We start from the raw sequence: 25,083 nt of genomic DNA on the forward strand, positions 1-25,083 counted from the left end.
ACTCCCGGAGCTGGAGGCAAGACTCCCGGATGGGCTGAGGGTGGCAAAAAATGTCAGCTGGTGTGGGCTCTCCTTGTTTTCCTCTTTTGCTCTTTCTTTCTGTCACAGGCTATGGGATGGGGACGCAGTAGGAAGACAGGCAGAACGCTCCTTTCCCCAGTCTCCAGAGTTTGCTTAGGGAATTAGTTTCTCAAGTCCTTCGGCAGCACACTGGGATCTCGTTTCATCCCCGTAGGTGAGGAAAAAAATTTTTTTTTACAAGTGACAAACTCTCCAGTGGAGGGACAAAGTTTATCCTATTCACATCTTTTAAAATAAATTATCCCAATGATCTCGGCACATCCTAGACAGGTTCTGAAATCTGTAACTTAAAAATTAGCTGCTAAGGGAATAATGAATAATATTCCTAGGAGATTTCTATGAGGAAGAAACTTTCTCTTGGCACAGTATTATTATTATTGTTAATCATCATCATTATTGTTACTATTATTGCCAGCACCCACATGTATACATGCTAACTAATGAGTGACTAATGAACACTATTTTTTTGCTATAATAAAAACAGGAATTTTTCTGTGTATCTTTTTGGATTATGATCATTCTGGCTAGCAGTGGCTGCGTGTTCATATGCGTATTTGTGTATAAAAGGGAAATTTCAAATGTGTTAGATTTTGATAACAGAAATGCTGTTTATTGTGCTGGTTCTTTTGACATTTGTCCTTTGCAAACCCTGGGGGTGACTCTTGAAGCCCGGAAAGGCAATGTTAGCATTGTTATGTGTCTCTCTGTCCATTCGAGGTTCTAGCAGTCGTTCTAGGTCAGATGGGAAGGTCATCACCAAGGTGGTTTATTAGGGGTACATATAATGCTGCCCCGGACAGTGGGGATTTAAAAGAAATATTACGTGCAGAATTATCTCCTCAGTAAGTCAGCATATCTAAAGTAGTTTTTCATCCCTACAGCTCTCAATGAAATATTGGGGGAAAAAATCTTATAGAGCCAGTGATGGCAATAAGGCAACATTTATAATTAAAAACTTCTTCTCCACTTATTCATTCATCTCATTCTTTAATATGAGTGTGCACGGAGTACATCTTTCATCTTGGCTGGCTGTGTACATTTTTTTTTTTGGCCGTGTACTTTCAAATGGTGGTAATGAAATGACCAAGTGTGGTTCACACCTCCCATTCCGGTGGGTGCTTCCTTTTATTTGGGGCAGGTTGGGACAACCCTGATGGTATGCCTTCGTTGCTGATAGTATCATATTCAGCAACTTTATTTTTATCCCTAGATGTTGCTATTTATCCTTAGATGGTGTTCAATGACAAAAACCAAAATATTTGCAAAATTCCAGGAGATGCATCTTTCTGCTGAGAAAACAGCTGTTACCAGACTTCAGTACAAAGTACAGACACAATCCTGAGAGAGAGGGAAGGGGGGAGGGGGGAGAGGGGGGGAAGAGAGAGAGAGGGAGAAAGTACAGGCTGACAAAGGAAATACTCACTTCTGACTCTGGCAGGCACGAGCTACTAAGGCAGATCAAGCAAAGTGAAATAAATGTTGATGTGTTTGCAGGCAAAGTCACACATTTTAATCACCGACCTAAGGAGGTTTGAGAGCTCATGTGAAACTGATTCACAGCCATTTTCCAAAATGTTTTAGAAATCATTGATTTGCATTGAAAATACATTTCCAGAAGCCGTTCACCACCCTTGAAAAACATAAATACAATTTATAGTACCCTTCCTCATGAAGAAAATATTTTACAGGTTGTCTCCTGTGGAGAAAAATAAACTGGGTGGGGTCTTATTTCTTTCTAAGGGGGCATGTGCACAGCACTTAATAAATATACACAGACACACATCCAAATGAACTTCTTGAAACTGGGCCACTTCCTGGCTGTGCAGCCCTGGGCAAATTAATCGACTTCTCTGTGCCTCCCTTTCCTCCTCATGTGAAATTAGAATCGCACCTTCACACACGTGACACTCCATTCCCATCTGCTCTTATCATACCCTTAGCATACATTAGTGTCTCGTTAGTGTTATTATTATTGACAATGATTTGTTTCCCTTATGTTCCCCCGGAAAGTTGGGACAGGGCTCCAAAATTTAAACCGTGAATTTGAAGTGGTTCCTCCAAGGCACGAGCTCCCTTCTGCACTGCTGGCTTTTTCCCTGTCTCCTTGGCCCCAGGTGCCCCCATAGGCTTCTATGTCAAGGGCAAACTCAAATGCAGCCCCGGGGCATGGTGGGTACACGCCGGAAATGGGTGTGAACCAAACGGCAGCTGGACCCCACCAAGAGCCCGTGAAAAGGCTAACGGCTCTGGGGCTTGCCGTCCAAACAACCTGCTTCACCAGGGTGTCGGCAGGTTCCTTTCTCTTTTTGTCTCAGGGACCTATGTCCTTCAGGTCATTATTTTAACACACATTGGGGCTGACGATATGCTGATTGTACAGAGCCCCTGTTCCCTGTCTGGCTGTTCAAGTTCAAGTTGATTTTGGTAGGACAGAGCTGGTCCTTGAGAGTGTTAGCGTATTGATGAAAACCTGAGAATCTTACTGGGCAGATGGATGGAGTTAAATAATATAGCATTTTGCGCGGTTGACTTTTCCACCGGTCAACTTTTCAAATGAAGGCAGAACCCATTTCAGCTGGTAACCCTATCGGCATTACCTGGACCACGGGATATCTTTCTTTCTGTTTCTGAGATCGTCTATTGCCACTTCAGATGGCAACTTGAGATCAGCGCTCCAGTGAAACTAGAGTGTCTGACAGACTGCTGACAGCACTCTCCCCATCTTTCTGCCCCCTCCCCCGCCGCACCCCTTAGGTAGAGTGCATGATCACAGAACCTGAGTATGTCTCTCCCTGAACTACATTATGCAAACAAGCCTGGACAGGGGCTGATGTTTTCTTTTCTTCTTCTTTTTTTTTTAAAAAGATTTTATTTATTTATCTTTAGAGGGGAAGGGAAGGAGAGAGGGAGAGGAATATCAATGTATGGTTGCCTCTGGTGCATCCCCTGCTGGGAACTGGCCTGCAACCCAGGCATGTGCCCTGACTGGGAATCGAACCAAGTTCGTGTGGTTCGCAGGCCCGCCATCAATCCACTGAGCTACACCACTCAGGGCGGGGCTGAGGTTTTCTTACCCGTGTTAACACTGACCTTTGCCACTTGGAACCACACCCCTCGTCTCTTCAAATCATCCTGCTACCTCCTGACTCGCACCTTTCCCCTCCAGTCTGCTCAGTGGGCTAAGACAGCCTGATCTCATAAGCCAGAGATCTGTGAGGTTCGGAGAAGACAGACTTGGAGTGAGGTTAAGGTTTCAGACACCAGGCATGCATTTGTTCATCGGCTCTGAAATCCTCTCCAAATAGCATCTGTCGGTGGACATTTGGGTGAGAAAGTGAACCTCAGATGTTTCAACTCAACTTCAGTGGTACGGAGTCATGTCTGACTTCATTCATTCAGTCTTTTAGATTGGGGAAGGTCACTTTAGTGAAATAGACATAACTGCCCACTTGTCTTTCCATCATTGTTTCACAGGCCTGGAAGGAACCTTTGACGTTCTCATAATTGTACTAATCAAAGCTTCGAAGTTGCCTAAAAGTACTTAACCAAGGTACTAGAATATTCCCCTGGTGACCTGTCATTTCCTGTACGTGAACACGGAGATTTAAGGCAGGATCATGGTTTGCCTTGAACTCATGTATGAATTCTTTTTTTAAAAAAAAGCATTGCTCCGTTTGAGATTTGCAAATAAACCAGTGTACACAGTTTCTTTCTTTCTCTCTCCCTTTCAAGTCCAGCCCCTAAGTAAGCAGACGTTTTAATTTGCCGTCCTATTAGACAGCTTTTTCTTGATTGTCATTTCATAGCACGGCTATCAAAAATAAGATAATGTCCAAGATCTGGAACCTAATCAGCTTTCGAGCCGAGTTTAAAGAGACCAGAGGCCGTTTACAGACAGCCCGGGTTCTGTGTGTGGCCCCAGTGCTGTTTGCTCTGCTGCGTTTTGATGGAGCGGGTAATGTGTTTGCCAGATAAGGTGAAAGGGACCAGCCAAAAAAAAAAAAAAAAAAGGCAGGTTCTGTTTGATAAACCCTGACATAGGGGCCCATTTTTCACATACATGAAAGGAAGCTTTAAAACCCTACAGAAAATAGAAGCGTCCACTCAAGCAGAGTAATGTTTATCAAGACAAAAAAGAAAAAGAGGTACATAAAGAAAATCGGCATCTTGGAGTCTCGTAAATTAATTCGCTCTGGAGTTTTCATCCAGCTTTTCGGCTGTCCGAAATACAAGCCTCTTTCCTGTTGTTATTTGATGGGAAAGGTGAGTTCTTTACGTTGTTAGAAAGACAGTTGTTTGGTTTGGCTTGTCCCAATTCCGATCGGAGGCCTGTAATGGAGTTAAACTTTGATCCGGCGGGTTTGCCTGGATGTGAGAGGGGGAACTCAGTCGGAAACTTGTGTTAACATACTCGACGACATTCTTTCTTAACTGATCTATAGCCTGAAAACAGACTGATAAGGCCGGACTAAAACTATGGCAGACTGACCGTAACCTCCACTGATAACTACAGGTTAGTTCTAAAAGGCCAATGAACATAATTTTTGACATCAGCACGTTTTGAGATTAAATCGCTTTACAATCTCAAATGGTTAGAAAATGCTGGAAGTGAACTCTCGCTTGCTGTATAAGAATTTCCCATTTCTAGGAAAAGTAATGGAAAAAATACTGGAAAGTTTCACAAGGAATTTAAATGACATACCCATGTCAGAGTTGGGGCTCAGTGGTTCTGTTGTGATCACTTTCAGTTAATTTATAGCCTAGGAGTATTTTCTGATTTTTTCTCCTTAGAAAAAAGACATTCCCGATTTCTTATTCTTTTAAATCAAAAGCATTTGAGAAACAGCTCTAAAAGATTAGTTCATCTTTAGAACATTTTAAGATATAACCACTTGAATTCTCTAAAAATGTGTTTCTGCCCTGGCTGGTGTGGCTCAGTGGATTGATGGCGGGCCTGTGAAGCAAAGGGTCGCCGGTTCGATTCCCAGTCAGGGCACATGCCTGGGTTGCAGGCCAGGTCCCCAGTAGGGGACGCATGAGAGGCAACCACACAGTGATGTTTCTCCCCCACTCTTTCTCCTTCCCTTCCCCTCTCTCTAAAAAATAAATAAATAAAGTATTTTTTAAAAAATTAGGAATGTGTTTCTTCTCTATAGTAATCATTTAAAATATTTTGATGCCTTGGTGTTAATCATCTGTGAGTGTCGATTTTTAGATGAATTTAATGTCAACCAGGGATTAATGTGAATTAATTAAATTGACTGTATCTTCTTTAATAAAAAAAAGGATTTAGTTTTAATACTGATGATCTTAATAAAGCTTCTCTCTACTTATCTGTATTTTCTCAACATTAGGAATTATTTTTATTAGAAGGTGAATTAATTTAATAATGGCAGAGTGGCAAACCATGAAACAAATCACATGACTGCAGACTGCCTTTGTTATTATTATTGAGGTTGCATAATCAAACCAACTAATTTTCAATTAAAAAGGAATCAATTTGTGTAATCTATTTAAAGATAAAAACATAAATTGGAGTTCACAGTTAATTTTCTTTTGAAACAGCCCTTCCATAGAATTCAAAACAATGCCTGCGATGACAGAGAAATGTTTAATACGCTTGGTTCCCTTCTCTAAATAGTGAAAAGTCACATCTTATAAATGCACTTGCAACTACATTATTGTCCTAAAAGATGCATTACAGGCCCTGGCCGGTGTAGCTCAGTGGATTGAATGCAGGCCTGTGAACCAAAGGATCGCGGTTCGATTCCCAGTCAGGACACATGCCTGGGTTGCAGGCCAGTTCCCAGCAGGGGACTCATGGGAGGCAACCACACATTGATATTTCTCTCTTTCTCTCCTTCCCTTCGCCTCTAAAGATAAATAAATAAAATCTAAAGAAAAACATGCAGTACTGTAGATGGACAGGTTTTTAGTTAAAGTAATACCATGAGGTCGATGATAAGGCTTCAGATGAATTGCTCCAATTTAAATGTACTATTATGTTCCTCATCCACTTCAGTGTTGGAAGTCCTTTTTTGGTCTTTCATGTCATTTGTTTGGAATCAGTTAATTCGGGAGGGTGTTAGCATAGGTGATTTCAGCAGCAGAAGAAACAAAAATAGCCGTGGAAAAGAGGTAAGATAAACACCATACAAAGAGATGGCTTGTTCAAGGGTAAGAAAGTTTTCCCACACTTGAGAGCTTGCTTATAAGTTTTCTCATCTGAAAAGGAGGGAGTTGGTGTTTTCCTGGTCTCGAAGGTTCTTCCTGGCTCTGACACTTGGGAAGGTATTAGTTATCTGGGCTGTGAGTTGATGGTATTGGAGATGGGCAAAGGAGAAAGAAGAGGGAGTCACCCTGGGGACCCTACTGTGGACCATCCACCTGTGATGTGGCCACAAGGCTCCCAAAGCAGCCAGGCGGCTCGCAGCACGGGGACCCCCTCCCATTCTCCTCCATAGCTGTACCCCTGGGAGACCAGCCAGCGCGCTCAGAGCAGGGAGTTCAACCCGGGTCGGGAGGCGTTTCCAAGGAGTTGAGATCCTCTGCGAACTGCATTGCTTTAGTCTTCTCTCAGCATCCCGTGGAATCCTCAGGGGAGGATTCCTGGGACGCTGGCCCGGCTGCTGCTCTGAGCTCTGTGCACCCGCCCCACCCCTGTTTCCTACCTTCATCTAGGTTTTCAGAAAGGACTGGGCAGAGGCCCCCTCAATGGCACTTGCCTTTGTTTGCCCCCAATTTTTATTAATTAATTTCTTTTTCAATTACCGTTGGCATTCAATATTATTCTGTATTAGTTTCAGGTGTACAGCACAGGGGTTAGAGAATCATGTATTTCCAGGGCCCACCTGGCATCATACACAGCTATTCAAATAGTATTGCCTATATTCCCTGTGTGGCACTTTATACCCCAGTAACTATTTTACTTTATTTTTAAAGATTTTATTTATTTATCTTTAGAGGGGAAGGGAAGGAGAGAGGGAAAGAAACATCAATGTATGGTTGCCTCTCATGCGTCCCCTGCTGGGAACTGGCCTGCAACCCAGGCATGTGCCCTGACTGGGAATCGAACTATGATCCTCTGGTTTGCAGGCCTGCATTCAATACACCAAGCTACACCAGCCAGGGCTCCGTGACTATTTTATAATTACCAATTGTAGCTTTTAATCTCTTCCCCTTTCCACCCTCCCATCTGGTAATCATCAGCTTGTTCTCTGTATCTATGAGTCTGTTTCTGTTTTGTTTGTTTATATTGTTCTTTAGATTCCACACAGAAATGGAATTATATGGTATTTGTCTTTCTCTGACTTATTCCACTTAGCATAATACCTTCTAGGTCCATCCATGCTGTCATAAATGGTAAGATTTTTTTCATGGCTGAGTAATATTTCATTGTGTGAATGTCCCATAGCTTTCTTATCCACTCATCTACTGACGGACACTTGGGTGGCTTTCATAGGTTACAATAAAAAAGAGAGAGAGAGAAAATAGTTTTAAAAAAAGGAAAGAAATGTTACAATAAGGAAGTAGAGTTGTGGGCTGTGAAAACAAATAGACCCATGGAAGAAAACAGAGTCTGGAAATAGTCCACTGCATGCAATCGGTTAATTTTCAACAATAATACAGTACTTCAGTGACAACAAGGAAAGTGTTTTCCAGAAATAGTCCTGAACAATGGGATATTCAAGTGAAGAATAGGGTAGCCATATTTGCTATACCATGTAACTCTGGGTGAATTATAGACTCATGGCAAAAGCAAAAATGATAAGCTTTCAGAAGAAAAAAAGGACTATTTTGAAATATTTTTCATAATAAAGGCATTATTAGAAAGAAAAAATTATATATAAAATGATAAATTACTTCATGAAAAGGTAAGTCCTATATACCAAAAGACATTAAGAAACTGTAAAGAATTCGATTCCGTCTCCAATTGTAAAAACTTCAGTATAATTTGGAGTCTTTACTATTCACCAAAATGCATAGCTTTTTTTAAAAAAGATTTTATTTATTTATCTTAAGAGGGGAAGGGAAGGAGAGAGGGAGAGGAATATCAATGTATGCTTGCCTCTCGTGTGTTCCCTGCTGGGAACTGGCCTGCAACCCAGGCATGTGCCCTGACTGGGGATCGAACTGCGATCCTTTTATTCGCAGGCCCGCGCTCAGTGTACTGAGCTACACCAGCCAGGGCTAAAATACATAGCTTTTTTGAACATTGCTTCGCAAAGGAAGTTTCACTTCCTTTCTCTCCCTGAAACTCCCTTTCTTTCCTTTCCTCTACTCTGTGGCTCTTGCCTCCCAGATCCCGGATTGGCTAACGGGGAGTCTCATCTGCATATTATTTGCCTTCCTACTCCTAGGAAGAGTTACAGCCAATTCATCCCATCTTTGCAATTACCTCTCTGTCTATAAAGATCTCCACTGGGGTTTCCTTGGAAATGTTTCAGTGATAGCTTCATTTTGCACACAAAGGAAAGTGAGAGAATAAAACATTTCGGGGAAATCTGACAGTCTGGACGTCGAGAAGTTGAGCACAGTAAACGTAACAGAGGCAGACAAACCAGTCGTCCTAATACAAAGTCAGAACATCCTCTGAATTCCGATTTGACTGCTGCTTCCAAGATGGGCCCCATCGGAAGACTGTATTTGCCATTTTTAGTTTTTCTCTTTGCGGTACCACTGCAAACTTGCACGAAAAGGGGTCTCTCTCCCTGTCTGTATTTACTATATCCTGGAGATCCATATGGTTTCTGAATAAAATTTCTTCGCGTTATTTTAAAAAATTCTTCAAGTTTCTCAAAATTCTACTTTGGCTGCGACGCCAATCATCTTTCTGTGTTCACTTTGAAACTTGGACTCAAGCATTGTGAAGTGTATAATTTGTTCATTTAGTACTAAATTAGCATAGGTTGGTAAGATTATACACATACAGTCACACACACACACAGCTCAAATCTCTTCAAACCATTTATTTACAACACATGCAAAATATATTAGGTATGAAGAAAAAAAGCTGTATCTGATATCAAGAAAAGTCTTGTTTCTAAAAGTGACTCTCAATTTTGAAAATAGTGTGGACATGTTCTTATTCAAAGCAAAGAGAGCTGGCCTCAGCGAAGGGGTGGGGCGGGAACAATGGGTGGGGACCACAGACATCTTGTCCCTCATTGATTCAGTGGAAATGGGGAGCCTTCACTTTTTCTAGCACACATATCTGTGGAGACTGCTCTCCTTTCGCAGTCACGTCATGGGCTGTGTTTTATGAAGGACTTCGGCAGACGTGGTATCCCTTCATCCTAAAACTCCCAGCCCTACAGACGGCATTGTGATTGCCAAACTTCCCGGAGTGCTAATTTGTACGGTAACATTATTGCGATCCTACTGAAACTTCATGAACACCTGTGGATTCTTCTAGTATCTGACTGTGACCACCCACCAGCTGAGCTTGTCCAGAATGCATTCGCCTTTGTCAAAGCACCCAGTCTGCATTGCGTTCTGGGCCTGGTATCCGGCCAGGGAAGTCCACAGGGAGAAGACAGATCAACCCCCCCCCCCCCCTGCTGCCCCCGCGTGGCAGTACAGATGGACCGGGACTTGTGTCCTGAACCTGGTCCTCAGAGGCTGCCCCCGGCCAGGTGATTCCCCTTGCATCCATCTGCTCCCAGACCTCGCTCTACAGCCCTCCTGGAAATGTCCCTGGGCTTCTAATCTCCTCCCAACACATTCTCTTCGCTTGATGTTAGCCAGAGTGATTTTTTGGCATCTTCCCTCAAGGGACTCTTCTCCGTCTAATTCTGTTTTGGAAATGTGAGCCTGCCGTCAGCGGACCGAGTTTGCTCAAGTTGTTGGCAGGCGGACCAGGGAAATGTGGAATAACAATACCCCGATTCTTTGGAACACAAGGGGGATCATTTATTGGGGGCGAGGATCCATTTCAGGGCTTTGCCCCAAATAATACTTCTGCTTCCATTTGTACGGTCTAGGTTGTATGTCTAAACGGTATTGCAGAATTCTGGTTTTATATCAAATTAGGCACAAAGCCGAGCATTTCCCAGTGTTTACATAATAATCGTGCCCCGCCCCCTTGGCTTCTTCGAGAGTCAAAGGTCACGGTACACAATGCCCAGGCAGTATCTCATTTAATTCTGAAACAACAAGGCCATGAAGGTGCTATTATTACCCTCATTTTACTGATGAAGAAACAAACTTAGAGGTTAAGCTGCTGGTACCTGGGGGAGTCAACACACACCAGCCACGCCTCTGTGCTAATATAATAATTACGTACCACATCCTACGATGTGCTTTTTGCTTATACAGATGGTGGAAATGGATAATTTTTATTATTAATGTTTATTAGTTCCAGCCACACATTGAATGAATAGGTTTTATATTTATTTCATTTGTTTACAAAAATACTCTTTGCTTCTATGATTAAATGACTGGTAGCAGGAACTATAACTTAATTACATATTGCTTAATTGGTATATTAGTTGACTCTGTGGAGTTAACTTTAAAATTAAGTAATTGTATAACATGTTAGTGTTCTAATGTCAGTCATATTTCTCTGTTAATTCTGAGACTTTGACTCAAGCATTGTTAAATGTGTAATTACTTAATTTAATACTAAACATAGTATAGGCTATTAGCAAGATTATACATTTATACACATAACACATACAAACAGCTCACATCTCTCAAGCCATTTACTTATATACAAAATATATTAGATGTTAAGAAAACCCTGCAGGTAACTTCTAAAAGTGAGAGTGCATTCTGAGACTAATGTGGAAATTTCTTTATTTCAATGTAGCATTTTTTGGTCTTAGTGTTCTCTCCCACAATTTAAGTAGAAACGATTGTAGGTTGAAAACCCACTGTGAGAAAATGACTTAACTATATCGTCACCTGCTTGAGGACCGGGACACTGTTTGGTAGTCTTCACGGGGAATAGCTCTGGGCACAAAGAACTGTTGGTTGAATTTGAATTTTGAATTTAAGTGAAATGATGCTGATAGTTTTGCACTAGCTAGCGCCATCCATCTGAATGTAAGCCAGCGGTCACTCTCCTGCATGGAGAAATCGTTACGAATGAGGTTTCTACTGAGACTGTTTCTAACTGAGACTGTTTGGGGAACTAAAGCACACCTTCCATTGAGTTTGTCTTTTTGGTCAGCCACGGCTCGGTCTTTCGGCTGGAGTCTTCAACTCTAAGGAAAATGATAAAATGGATGCTCGTGATGATTTCTGATACTGTATGGGTCAAGAAATTAGTCCATGTATCTCTATCCCTTACTTTGTAAGGGCAAAGACATAGAAGCTCAGAGAGGTCGAGTAATTTATCCAAGCCACACAGCCAGCTGCTGCCAGAAATAGCCGTGAGCACAGTGACTGTGGGTCTCAGTTTAGCATCCCTTCTAAGTCACTGACCACAGAACATGCTATCACATGATTGGAAATGAATGACTACTCATCACTGAGCTTAACACTTCCCTACAAAGCTCTCAGTTTAGATCCTCACTCCATGTGTATGAAGAATAATGAAAATGAAATTTTCTAGTGGGTCCTTTTCCTGTGAAGTATTTATTTATTTTTAAAGATTTTATTTACTTGTTTTTTGGAGAGGGGAAGGGAGGAAGAAAGAGTGGGAGAGGAACATCATTGTGTGGCTGTCTCTCATGCACCCCCCACTGGGGACCTGGCCCGCAACCCAGGCAGGTGCCCTGAGTGGGAATCGGACCAGAGACCCTTTGGTTTGCAGGCGGGCACTCAGCCACTTAGCCCCGCCAGCCAGGGCTCCTGTGAGGCGTTTAAGGCCTTTCCAATACACAGGAGGAGAGAGCTGCGTTCTCTAATACACTTCTGGGGGGAAAAACCCTCACAAATGTGCGTGCGCGCACACACACACACACACACACACACGGAGTTGTGGTAGCACTGTTCATCGTGGGAAGCATACTTTATGTCCACCGATGGGGCTAGTCTGATACACGCTATCTGGGTTTGCCTAGCAGGGTCCCCCCTTCCTGGCGTGTACATGTGTCAGATGGATTAGTGGTAGAATTCAACGCAATGTCAGCAAAAACCACTGTAGTAAATATGGAGTCACTGGCAAAGGGTTGCCAGGAAACACCCACCATATTTTGCCGTGTATAATGCGCACCCAGGACTTTGTGCGTATTATACACAGGGTTATCAAACCCGGTGGTATGTAATCATTATACCCATATATAATGTGCATCCTTATTTTTCCCTCCAAAATGTGGGTAGAAAAGTGCTCATCCTACACGGCAAAACACAGGTAAATTGCAGCAAGGGATTAGGTGAGATCAAGGAGGCATTGCCGGAGGTTTTTAAAGAAAAGGCAGACTGCTGTTTTTCTGAGATGGTTCTAGATCAGGGATAATACCAACCCGACGAATTTCTACGGGACTGTGGTGTCGCCATGGCAACCGAACTCCAAATGTCTCTCCTTTCCTTGTTTTCTTAAACAAAATTAAATGGCGCTCACTACTGAGATAGTCGAGTCGAACATCTAATCCACAATGGGTGTGGATCAACATTCCGAGATTCAGTGACTCTGAACTATCCCGCCCAACACAGAAGAAATAAAACAAATTATAACCAGATGCAATTAACACTGCATCTCGGTTGACTTCCGAGAGCATGGGAGCTTCCTGTCACTCTGGGCCTAATGCCTTTGCCGCTGTCCCTTGTCCCAGTCACTACCTGCGCCCAGTCTTTAAGAAGGGTCCTTAATACACTGCAGCTGGGAAGTAGACAGAATAAGGTCAAATAGAAGTCAAAGCCAGGTGTGCTGTGTTCTCCTCACACATTCCAAATTAAGAGGTGAGGTAAGGGTTAACTATGAAGTATGCCACCTCAAACCCCCGCACTCTCTTTATCTAGCGCACTGTAATAAAAGATCAAGAGTTCCTTGCTTATTATCTTATTTTTCCTGCTTGCTCCACCAGGCTAAGGCCCAGTCTGGTTATGGATTAACACGCTGATCAATAGTAAAGCCTGCTGTCTCTCTCTCGGCAGGAGAAAATGAACTCAAAATGCAGTCAAACTCCTATTGATCAAGGATATAGGTCTCACTTTCATTACCTCTGTCTCCTGATAACCCACAAATAATGTGATGAGTTCCTAATCTCTCTGATTTTCAATGGACCCTTCACCCCTCCTGTCTGCACACGGCAGCTTTTATTTTCATCTTGATAGCACTCCGTGTAATTCATGGAGCTCCGACTCTCGCCCTCTTCCCGTCAGACCTGGTCAATCAGAGCTAATAATATCACTCTTCCCTGTGGGGTGGGGGCTCCAGCGAGCTCAGAAATAGAGTCTCCACACATGAAACATGCAGCCGGCTTCTCTTAGGAACAGAGCCGTGGGAATTCTTCTCAGTGACACAAGATGCGACCTGGTAGTCACCTTTTCAGGATCTCTCAGCTGCTTCTACCAAAGCAGCCCCCACCCCTTTTTTCCTAAAGTTATTTTAATTTTTTTAATTGGGGAGAAGGAGAAAGAGAGAAACGTGGATGTGCAAGAGATACATCGATCGCTTGGTTGTCTCTTGCACGCCCCCGACTGGGGACCTGGCCCGCAACCCCAGCATGTGCCCTGACTGGGAATTGAACCGGTGACCTTTCTGTTTGCAGGCAGGCACTCAATCTGCTGAGCCACACCAGCCAGCAATGTAGCCCCTGATTTTACGCATTTAACCCTTCATGTCTCTTGTATGGCTCATCTCGTCTTGGTGTCTTCTTCTTGGAGGACCTGAACTGATGCGGAACAGAAGCTTTTTTAAATTTTATTTTTTTTCCACTGTGACTGTTGGTTCTCAGTGCAGGTGTGGGCTGTGGTCCTGAACCCTCGGCGTTTTAATGACCTTAGAAAGTTTTTGTTAAATACCCTGAGATAAACCTAGAAAAATGGAGGCATTTCGAACATGGTATTGTGTTGATTGTATAAGTAACTGTAGGGTAGTAGGGCAGGTACAACACGCCTTTTGAGTCTAAAAGCCCTGCTTTCAGAGCTCCGGAACTTCCGCTCACTCAGATGAGGATGTTGAAACTGGCAAAAATAGATGACGTCACTTCTGTTTAGAAAATTCTCACCAGCTTTCATTTCTGGCATGAAAATGGAACCTAAACTCTTAGGAAAATAAGTTCCATTAGGAATTTACTATGTCAATAACTTATTGTGACTTTATTACCTGGTTGGGTTTTTTTTTTTTTTTTGGTCTGCAACTTAATATTTCTTCGTAAAGCAAAAGAAAAACTCAACTTGGTATAGTGTGTCCTGTCAAATCACGTTAGCGAGGTTTATGAGATCCTCAAGTGGAAAATGACATCCAACCCGATCTTGAAATTCATTCCCGTCTCCCTCTGATTTATTCAAGTGAAATGAAAGCTTGCGACAATTGCTTCCTCTACCCCTGCGGTCAAAACTCACGGAATGGCCCCCTATTGGGTCACGCTGGTGAGGGAAGTTGGCATAGTTTTCGGCCGCCAAACTGGTGACAAACGTCAATGACACGAAAGTCCTCTTTCTTGGAGAACATGCCAGACGACCACGTGCAGCACAGTTCAAGCGATACTCAGCTCCAACTCAGCCCCTAGGGTCTGAACGGTGTTTCCCAGCTGCAGCCCAAACAATTTGTACACCTGTTGAAGAGAAAATAAAATATGACAGGAGAACAAAGTCCAGAGGAGTAAAGGGATTTGCACTGAGCTCCTAAAGCCGAAGTAATTGCAGGTGTCGTTTTCTTCTTTTGTTCAGCAAAGCTGCGTTTGAAATTTGACAAGAAAGTCCCCTTCTTGCCATTTTTTTTTTTTTTTTTTGGCAAGGGACTAGGTGGAATTTTACCAGGATTCCCTCTGGTCTGCTTTGCTGTGTCTTTTTCAACTTCATTTGGCTTCATGGAAGAGATGATGGTAGATGCATTAGTAGAGACTTTGTTTACGTGGTAGATCTTGGAACTTCCTCTGGGGGCAAGCTGTTTTACCTATTTTTTTCCCCCAAAATCCTGAGATCAGAAAGCTGGCAGAACGAGAGGAATGTGGGCTTGGTTTAGGCTGGCAAGAAAGCTTACTCTGCTTTTTCATAAAGATGCACAAGGAAGGCACAAGTTCTTGTCCCCTCTGTGGGTCTGTGCTGTCCTGTGGTGTGTGGAGTTCACACACGCAGGCTCTGATTCGCTATACTTCTCAGGCTGAACGTACGCCCCTGAATACCTTTGATGTTGCCGTAATTGTGTGTGTGATCTTCAATCACGGGTGTCATCAAATTTTATTAAACTTAATATAGATAAAACCAAGACATTATTGATTAGTTCTGCCCTGCAAACCTTCCTTAGAGTGGTTTTCTTCTGGAGAAGCTGTTTTTATCCTTTCAATAATACTCGTGCCCTCAGAGCCACTGTGGCTTCTGAGTTTTCTTTTGAAGCCCACATCAATCATATAATTAAGACGTCTTCATACAGCTACAGCCATCTCGCCATGTTGCGGGGCCTGCTCTCCGGTCTGCCGCCGCGATGTTAATTCCTGGCCTCTCTTTCATGTGGGTGTAATTACTGCTGTTCTTTGTTTAGGGTTTTCCGTGGCACATTTCCCGTTGATCCAGATTTAACCAGATAGACCCCTATTTGGATTTCAACTTTTCTCCCTTATTAATAAGATTAATTTGACGCTAACAAAGGGAGCCATGTTTTTCTTCTCCTTTCTTGATATCTCAGCCATGTCCTCCATACATGATGCCTGGTGCCCGGTGACCAGGGGACGCCAAGCTTTCGGGGGGGAAAATAAAGAATTCTGACAATCCCCCTCCAGATGTCGCAGGAGGCAGATGTTGGTATCACGTGGATAAAGTGACCCAATCAACGCCTTTAAAAAAATTCTCCTCTGGGGGTCTTGGTGAACACACGCAATTTCCAACACCCATGCCTCAGTTTGGGTTTGCTTTGTTTTTGTTTGTTTTTTAACTCCACACTATTATGAAATCTTATCATCTCTTTGTTTTTCTTGCCTTCCACCTTTCTAATCACGCTGTGTTACCCACCCTAATATCTGGTAGGGAAACAGGCGGACCAGGCGGGGAGGGGGAGGGTGGGAGCTTCATCGTGGGAATATGATTCCAGCCGAGGGGTCTTCCTGGCTGCATCGTTCTCCAGCTGATTTTCGATGCCATAAAGCATACAACTTTGGGTTTCCACTAGGTATCTGCATTTCTGAAAAAGAACTAGGCCTCCATCCAGGTGAAAATATTAGACCTCCCTGAAGGAAAAGGTTTTTGTTTGCATAGTGTCAGCCTCCTGCTGAGCTTAAAAAAATATCTCACTCTCAAAACACAAGCGACAGATTAATAACCTCTTCTGTCTTTGTGGCTGGTGATGAAAGCAGACGGTTATCAGCTTAAATAAGATCATAAACTATCTTCACTCAAGGTTCTTGTTAGGGAAGTATTTCATGAGATGTTGGCAATTCAGCATCTGCTAGAGGTTTGCTCAAACATCTCATATTCATGTAGAATGCTAGATTTTTTTTTTAAGTAGCTGGGCCATTTTGCCCAGTTCCCTGGTGCAATGGTTTCCCCCAATTACTCGCTAGGCTGTGAGCCCAGTCCCTCACCAAGGTAGGCAGGGAACCCTGGGACAGAGTAGGCGTTCGATTTTCTAAAACAGGACTTGACATTCGAAACTTCTTTCACAAAACCCTTGTGAAAAGACCAGGAAGCACTTTCTGATTGCAGTTTTGTTTCTAGAAGTTTTGTCGCCGGAAACGGGTGCTTTTCCTTCCTTTGAGCAGAAAAGGAAAATGGCCCTGACTGGTGTGGCTCAGTGGGCTGGGCATCGTCCCACAAAGTGAAAGGTCACTGGTTCGATTCCCAGGCAGGGCACATGGGCTGGGTTTCAGGTTCAGTCCCCAGCTGGGGCGCAGGTGTTTCTCTCCCTGCCTTTCTCCCTCCCTGTCTTGCTAAAAATAAATAAGTACGTAAATAAATAAATGAGGAAAAGTGCCTGTGCAGTGCCTGTGCTGTAGGGCCTCAGCTACCTGGAAAGTGACTTCTCTGGTCTGTCACAGGGCTCAGCACCTCAGGGACGCCTGAGCAGCTGTTTCCTTTGCCGTCTTTGGAAAAGTGGTGGTCAACCCTAGCTGTGCATTAGCATTTCCTGAACATTCTAGAAAAACAAAAACAAAAACAACCCCCAAAAACTGAAGCCAAAATTCAGCCCTAGACATTCTGATGTAATTAATTTTGGCTCATAGCTTCTTGGAAAAACCTTTTGGAAGTTGGTGGAGCAGATAGACACAATAACTATGTTAAATCTTACATTATGAATAAGACAGAATATACATAAATCTATGCAGAATACAAATAAGCAAGCAAAGGAACCAGCCTGTGGACTCTTGAACGAGACACCTGACCTGCCTGGCTTTGCTTCCTCATTGGAATTGCCAAGGTCCCCTCTGCCATAGGACCTCACGGTGGCCTGGAGGTGCCCCAGCCTTCCTCCGGCCCTCCGGTTTCTCATCCAATTGGCCCCTCAGATCATCTCTTCCGTCTGCTGTTTCCATTCCCTCTTTCTCAGGACCCTCAGGTTGACTTCCCATTAGCTACTGGGTCATATGCAAATTATTACCTATTGGTTCCAAGACCTTTAGTCAGGCAATCCCTTCCGATGTCACTTTCAATCTCTCCCCTTCCTGCTCTTTGGTGGCTGTCAGCACTGTCTTCACCTGAGAAATTCTGGTTACTTTCTTTCTCTTCTGGGCACTCCTTGCTTCAGCCAATAGGGAAAATTCTCTAGATAGTGCGCACCTGACTTCAAGCCATCCTTCCCATCATCCTAGAGTTTAACCCTTGCCACAAACCTCAGTCAGTGCATTTTAACTCCATCTCCATATTTTGCTCACAGGAGCAAAGTCAGAAAGTCACTGGGTAGTTGCACAGCGGCCTGCTTCACTCAAACATGCAGAGGTGACCACGCAGAGGAAGGTAGTAGACATAATAAAAAAAAACACGCACAGGTGGTATAATTTGTATTCTCCGCACACTATCCAGGTCACTTCATGGTTCCCCCAAATCGCTCATCAATAAATCAGCCGTCCTCTCCTCCCATGCACGTTTCCTTACCACTACTCGGTACATCCTTAAAATGGAGCTAGAGGCCAACACCTTCATTGGGGGGCTTGTGAGGGAATACAGAAACCAGTGCTATCGCAACAGGAATTCAAATTTCCTGAGGTGGATTTCCTAGCTTCCCACTGCGATTCACAATGATTCACCGCATCTTCAGCTTTGAGTTTACTTTCCCATTCTTCCTCAGAAAAAAGAGGAAGAAAAAAAAATCCATCTATATGTCTTGTAGGCCCTGGAAGTCTTCCCTAACACATAGTAAGCATTCGGTAGAGATGCTTTTTGAGGGTGGGAGGTGCTGAGGTGAAACTATTGTCAAAGCTTTTTTATTTCCCCGTCTACCGGTGATGGAATCACTGGTTCGAGTTTTTTGCTTGTTTTGTTTTGTCTTGTTGGCGCTGTGTATGTACAACGCTTGGTAAAGCTCATATTCTGGGGTCTCACAGTAAATTTACTGAATTTTAACAGAAACGAAGAACATTTTTATGCACACTCAACTTTGAAAGCCATCACCTTATGGTAATATTGCATCGAGAATATATCAGTTCCGATAAAATAAATAGCCAATGAAGGCATTTTCCTTTACCCTAAACCTCCATCCACAGCCTACAATATGCAGTTACTGACTCTGAGAAGCCAGGCTTGCACCTAAATCTTGTGTATACCATTCATTACAGTGAAAATAAAGCCCGAGACAGTGGAATGCAACCTGCTTAACAAGCCAGCTTCTATCTTGAGTTCTCTTTTAGTTCTAACATTCTATCCTTGACCACCCAATGGAAGAAATGAACCAGGATACTATACCAAGGACTTTAAATTTTTTAAATTCACGGAAACTCCCAAATTTAAAGACAGTCTATGAAAATGGCAATAGACTCAATTTTACACTGATCTGAAGCTTACCACCAGCAGCAGCAATAACGTAGTAAGAATCAATGCTAGACTTCCTGCCAAGATGGCAGCCATGGATCGCCTCTTTGCACAACCACAACAAAATTGCAAATAAGATATAGAGCAACCATTGCTCAGAACCGACAGAAACAGAGTTGAATGGAAGTCTGACAACTAAGGAATTAGAGAAACTGCATCCACCCACACTGGTAGGAGGGGTGAAAATGCGGAACAGGCTGGTTCCCACATCCACATGTGGTGGATACAAATTCAGGAGGGATATTTTGGAGGCCAGGAGTCCCAGTCCCACACCAGACCACACAACCCAGGGTTCCAGGGCCAGGAAGGTAAGTCCCCACAACTTCTGGCTGCAAAAACCAGCGGGAATTGAGTGAGTGGAAGACAATTCTGGAGCTCCAAGCAGTTCCTCTTAAAGAACCCACACATGGACTCACCTCTCAGACTCACTCCCTCTGGTCTCCAGCGGTGGGGTGGCAGCTTGAGGGGCACCATAGGGAGGCTGAGGTGTCTGGCATCAAGGTGAGCACAGGCCATTGTTCCTTTTCTGGACTTTCCCCCCACAGAGCCCACAGACTGGTGCTGCATCTATGATCCCATCAACTTGGCTGACACAGCTTGACCCTCCTGGCGGATCCCCACAGACTCCACCCCACCCAATCCCTGGGCTCACCCAAGCTTCTTTTCCATATGAATGGTTTTGGCTCGTGCCTCACGCCTTCCTAAATCCCCTAAAACAAGCAGCAGCTGGCCTCAGTGAGCCCCAGGCCCTGAACAAGCAGCCTAACCTCACAGCTTGGCTTCGCCTGGGAATTTTCCAAACCCAGCCCAAGTAGCAGCCATCCCAGATTGCTTTGTAAGTCAGACAGGGTGGCCCCAGGCAGAACACAGTGGAGGTTGACCTTGGCCTGCCCCACCTCGGAAACCCCAGGAACCAGCACACCCAGTGGACAGCTACAGACCATGTTGGAGCACCACCACCAAGCTCCTGTACAGTTGATCCTCCACAGAGGGCAGAGGTGGGTGGCCAGTGGTCACAGCCAGTCCTTGCCGCTGACTGGCCTGGTAAATCCCTCCCATTGATCTGCCAACAGCAACCAAGGCTCAACTACAAGAGGAGGGTGTATACTGAGCCTCCACTAAAGGTGTACCTCGAGTACCCAGTTTGGGTGATAGGGGAGGCAGTGCCACAGGACCCTATAGGACACCTACTACATTAGGCTACTGCCAAGACATGGTGTCAAAGCAGCTCTACCTAATACATAGAAACAAACACAGGGAGGCTGCCAAAATGAGGAGACAAAGACACATGGCCCAAATGAGAGAACAGATCAAAACTCCAGGAAAAGAGCTAAATTAAGTGGAAATAAGCAATCTATCAGATGCAGAGTTCAAAACACTGCTTATAAGGATGCTCAAGGAACTTAGTGAGGCCCTCAGCAGCGTAAAAAACATCCAGTCAGAATCAAAGGAAACACTACTTGAAATAAAGAACAATTTACAGGGAAACAACACGAGAGTGGATGAAGCTGAGAATCAAATCAATGATTTGGAATATAAGAAAGCAAAAAACAGCCCATCAGAACAGCAAGAAGAAAAGAGAATCCAAGAAATGGAGGAGAGTATAAGCAGCCTCTACGACAACTTCAAGCAATTTAACATTCGCTTCGTAAAGATGCCAGAAGAAGAAGAAGAGAAAGAGCAAGAAATCAGAAAAATTTTTGAAAAAATCATGAAAGAAAACTTCCCTAATTTGGTGAAGAAGATAGACATGCAAGTCCAGGAAGCACAGAGTCCCCAACAAGATGGATGCAAAGAGACTCACTCCAAGACATATCATATTTAAAAGGCTGAATGTTAAGGACAAAGAGATGGGAGGGTGGGTGAGAGGTGAGGGGATTAAGAAGTACAAATAGGCAGTTACAGAACGGCCAGAGGAATGTAAAGCGCAATATAGGAGAGGGCGTAGACAAAGAACTTACATGCAGGACCCCTGGACATGAACAATGGTGGGGGCATTGCCTGAGGGAGTGTGGGGGGGTACTGGGTGGAGGCGACCTAAGGGGGGGAAATCAGGACTATTGTAATAGCATAGTCAATGAAATATAATTTAAAAAATAAAAAGAAAAGCCAAACAGCAACAACAGCACATAATTAATGCTAAGAAGAATGAGAACAGAGGTTCTAATTTTTTGTTCTAATAAAATACTGCTTTTTATATAGGTCCTGAAGCCAATCCTGATCATGTACGATTTTATGCCCATAGGGGGCAGTGTTTCTGCTATTTGCTTTCTGGCTGGTGTTGGGCCCCGTGGGANAGGATGCTCAAGGAACTTAGTGAGGCCCTCAGCAGCGTAAAAAACATCCAGTCAGAATCAAAGGAAACACTACTTGAAATAAAGAACAATTTACAGGGAAACAACACGAGAGCGGATGAAGCTGAGAATCAAATCAATGATTTGGAATATAAGGAAGCAAAAAACAGCCCATCAGAACAGCAAGAAGAAAAGAGAATCCAAGAAATGGAGGAGAGTATAAGCAGCCTCTACGACAACTTCAAGCAATTTAACATTCGTTTCGTAAAGATGCCAGAAGAAGAAGAAGAGAAAGAGCAAGAAATCAGAAAAATTTTTGAAAAAATCATGAAAGAAAACTTCCCTAATTTGGTGAAGAAAATAGACATGCAAGTCCAGGAAGCACAGAGTCCTGAACAAGATGGATGCAAAGAGACTCACTCCAAGACATATCATATTTAAAAGGCTGAATGTTAAGGACAAAGAGATGGGAGGGTGGGAGAATGGGTGAGAGGTGAGGGGATTAAGAAGTACAAATAGGCAGTTACAGAACGGCCAGAGGAATGTAAAGAGCAATATAGGAGAGGGCGTAGACAAAGAACTTACATGCACGACCCCTGGACGTGAACAATGGTGGGGGCATTGCCTGAGGGAGTGTGGGGGGGTACTGGGTGGAGGCGACCAAAGGGGGGGAAATCAGGACTATTGTAATAGCATAGTCAATGAAATATAATTTAAAAAATAAAAATAAAAGCCAAACAGCAACAACAGCACATAATTAATGCTAAGAAGAATGAGAACAGAGGTTCTGATTTTTGTTCTAATAAAATACTGCTTTTTATATAGGTCCTGAAGCCAATCCTGATCATGTACGATTTTATGCCCATAGGGGGCAGTGTTTCTGCTATTTGCTTTCTGGCTGGTGTTGGGCCCCGTGGGACCACTAAAAACAATGAAGGGAGAAAAAGAGCCAGAATTACCACATTCACAGGCATTTATTTTTCATATCAATAATTTCACTAAAATCTTATACCCCTTAGAGAATTCTATAACCTGTATTTGAATCAGCTACCCCATGGCTGCCTTCTCCTGAATTTCTGGGGGACGGAGTAACACTCTTGTTGGGAATTTACTCTGTGTTCATGTAACGGGGTGCATCCAGGGGCCCCCAAAGAAGGATTTGAAATGGGGTCCAGAACTCAGGGTATCCAGAAAATATAAAAATACAGGATAGCCTTGCCCCCATGAGTCTGGACTAGGGGATGGGATGCAGGGAGCTGGGCCACTGATGGTTATTTTGCATATCAAGAGTTGACCAGCTTCCTACCTAATATGTAAAAATAATTATTTTGTGTATTTATAACAGCTGGCTAGCTTCCTAGATATGTTAAGTAGCTGTGGCCCTGGTTTGAGCCAGGGAGATGGGAGTGACTTGGACCCATGATGGAACCGGGGGGCAGGTGTTAGGGCACCTGTGTGAGGGCTTGGAGATAGTTCGCTCCACGTCACGAGGTCATGCCTGCCCAGACTAACTATGGCAGCCCAGAAAGGCTGGAAAAATATGGGGATGCTGGTAGAAGTAGCTGACTGCGGGAGGAGTCAGAAATGGGGATGCAGAGGAAGTTTGGCTCTGGGATTTAAACCCAGGCGGGGCACCATGCCAGGGGAGGGGAACCGGGTGGTTTGGGGGCTCCTTTTACCACGGGGCTTAGGAAGCAGGGGAGGAAGCAAGGGCTAGGGGCTAGGGGCGGGGACGATGTGAGACCTTGCAGGGAAGGAAAGGGGTGAAAGCTCTCTCACTGGTGGGTTTGGATTAACAACTGGAGATTGCAGTGACACAGCTGATGGGACTGGGAACCACGGAGACCTGACAGCCCAGCTCGGATTACTGGGAAGAACCAGGAGCTAGCTAAGCCACAGACTTCTATTTTTCCTGAGATACGGTAGCCCTGACTAGCTTGACTGGGAAAAGGGGGGAAGGAAGGACTGTGTGAGTTTGTGGGTGTTTTAAGGGACTTTCAGTATTTAAAACAGTGACATTAAGTCATTACTCTAAACCTGTATAACTTTTGGGTAAATAGTCCCTTTCCTTTTCACCCAACTCTGTCATTGAAAGCCATAATTCCAATTCCTAGGGGCGGCAGGCAAGGCGAACCTGGTACAGAGAGATCCCGGAAAGGGGGTGAGTGATTTGGTAACAGCATCTTCTCCTCCCCACCCCACCCCCTGGGTCCATTCTGTAACATGTGGACCACCCAACTAAGCAAATTCACAGCTCACTAGTGGAGTCTAACTCTGTAGTTAAGTGTTTGTCAAAGGCCTTTAAGACCTTGGAGAAAGAAAAAACGGCAGAAAGGCAATGGCTTACAATAAGTGGTTTGAAGTACATTTGATAAATTGTGAACGTTTTGAGTGAGGTGCCAAATACAGGATATCTGTCTATATCTGCAATGATATGCATGCCATGGGGTTATTGTGGATATCAGTGGGGTCAGAAGCCCATTGCAAAGGGCTTCTGAGTAAGTGCCCAACGGGTAACTGTTCCTTTTATTACTATCTTGATCGCCATTTCTACTAATAAGTGTACCTTCTGTGTATAAAAATACACGACATCAATGGCCCAGTGTGATTTTAAAACGTGCTAGCTTTCAAAGAAGGACACTTGCAAACCTCACCAACTGGCGCCCCAGGCAGGCCTGGACTTGAGTCCCCTTGTTCTGCAACACGGCAGAGGGCCCAACCAGGTGCACGTGATTCGTAGAACCCAGCGCCTGCTGTAACTGGAGGAGCAGAGATTGGACAAAGCGTTGGAAAGGAGAAGCCATATTTACATTCTGATTCCATTGGACTGAAGGTGGACTGGGTGCCTTGGAGCGGCTTTTTGGCCACCAAAGGGACGAAAGCTCCTCTCTCCCCCAGTCGTGGGCCCCTGGGTAGCATGACTTCCAAATCCAGCGAGTCCTTGAGAGTCTAGTTTCCCTTTATTCTTTTTCAATGCGTTGCTTTTATTTTTGTCAACACGCTGTGTCATTTACCGTAGTCAGAAAACTCCTGTTCGGGTAGGTCTTCATCAGAGTCCCCACAAATCAGGTTAATTGGTGATCAGCGAGCTTTTTCTGTCTTTAATGAGGCCTAGTCGCCCAAGGCAAGGCCTACCTCTTGATAAGGGACTTCTTTTTTTCTTAGTCTGAACCCTTTGATCATTTAAGGAAAAAAATATATATACCAGTAGGAACAACCACCAGGAATGTCATTGTTTTTTAATTGCCTGATTACCAAATGTTGGAGATAAAAGATAGATGTCCTCAATTAATAACATTTACATAGATTAGCATCACTAACGAGCCTCATTAGTAGCTGCTGGGTTTTGTTGCGGTGGTGTCCCATGTCACTTGCTCTCTCCCAGTGCGACCCAGTGTACCTTGCGGATGACAAGAACATCGCCTTCTAATCTGGTCCCGTTAATCAAAGAGCAATGCATTGTAACGTGTGGCCAGGTTTTTAACGAACTAAAAGTGAATATTACCTGGTGTAGAGTTCATGAAAGGTGTACGGTGTTAATCAAGTCCGGAAACTGTCATGAATCTCGTGCCCTGTTTTGTGGAGCTTAAACACCTCCATTGTGTCAGTTACCACACAAACACGTGTTCACAACACGTGA

Source organism: Sturnira hondurensis, unplaced genomic scaffold (assembly GCF_014824575.4).
Source record: "Sturnira hondurensis isolate 20B ecotype Veracruz unplaced genomic scaffold, ASM1482457v3 Scaffold0007865, whole genome shotgun sequence".
Classification (NCBI taxonomy): domain Eukaryota; kingdom Metazoa; phylum Chordata; class Mammalia; order Chiroptera; family Phyllostomidae; genus Sturnira; species Sturnira hondurensis.